This window comes from Anopheles moucheti (genome assembly GCF_943734755.1).
Source record: "Anopheles moucheti chromosome X unlocalized genomic scaffold, idAnoMoucSN_F20_07 X_unloc_2, whole genome shotgun sequence".
Lineage (NCBI taxonomy): Eukaryota > Metazoa > Arthropoda > Insecta > Diptera > Culicidae > Anopheles > Anopheles moucheti.
Window position 1 is genome coordinate 702,501 of NW_026453526.1, and position 1,053 is coordinate 703,553.

General features: G+C 55.0%; 1 non-coding gene and 1 pseudogene across 1 annotated transcript; both read right to left on the bottom strand.

Moving 5' to 3' along the window:
* Nucleotides 1-236, bottom strand: part of LOC128307996 (uncharacterized) — a 3,553-nt pseudogene extending 3,317 nt beyond the window's left edge.
* Nucleotides 237-633: 397 nt separating this feature from the next.
* Nucleotides 634-791, bottom strand: LOC128308025 (5.8S ribosomal RNA). The gene has a single exon (XR_008287989.1). It is a non-coding gene; the product is annotated as a 5.8S ribosomal RNA (ribosomal RNA).
* Between the last annotated feature and the right edge of the window lie 262 nt (nucleotides 792-1,053).

Here is a 1,053-nt window from a genome sequence, read left to right on the forward strand (position 1 = left end):
CCCTCTGTGGGATAATGGGCCACCTTCAAGTTGAACTTGAACTGTTTGCACCGTAAGTGGTAGATAACGGACCGGTCCAGTACACGGAATCGGACAGACGCGAGGTACGCGCCGTCCCTACGTGCTGAGCTTATCCCGTTTCGCTCGCAGCTACTCAGGGAATCCCTGTTGGTTTCTTGTCCTCCCCTTATTAATATGCTTAAATTCTGGGGGTTCTCACACATCACTTGAGGCCTACGTTGGATTTTTCCCGAATGGTAAATAGTAGCACGCACTTGTTCGCTTGTATCCAGCGGGTGGGCGTACCGCACGCGTTACACGACTCGGCCAGACGGCGGGTCCCGGCAACAGACGGCAAGCCAGGTGTTCAAGGGCTTCCGGTGCTCCCAGGTTGTCTTATAGCCGAAGTTCGAACCGTGCGACACGACACGCACCCACTGGGCCAACTGTACCGCCTTACCATTTCAGCGCCCAAGGTCCCCCGCGGAAGGGGTCCGAGCACGCCATGATGCACAGTGCGCCAAACGCGTGTGTTCAAGCCTGCGACACACTCCCGGGCGTGCTGCTCGCCCAGGCGTGCCGCTGGTACGCGGGCGTCCTGTAGTTATGGAATAGTGTGTAACAAGAATTGGTAGGCACTCAAGAATGTGTGCATCGGTCGGGTTTAAACGTCCGATGCGCCATATGCGTTCAACGTGTCGGTGTTCATGTGTCCTGCAGTTCACATTCTGACGCGCATTTAGCTGCGGTCTTCATCGATCCATGAGCCGAGTGATCCCCTGCCTAGGGTTTTGGTATGTTCAACTGTCTCCTATGTTTTCGTTATGCGCTAGGTGCATCTCTCACAACTTAAGTTCCCCGGACAGCGTAACCGTGCACCTCTCGGTTCCTTCGAAGCCGTCCAGGGTGGACAAGGATGACCATTGGTCTTCCTTCCCATTGATCGACGCGCGATGTGGGCGGCATCGGCGCGATCTTGCACAACTTTCGTTCTCTTGATTAGGTTCTCTCTCGCTCGAGGCCAGTGTTTAAATATGTTCTAGTGGGTCTTTA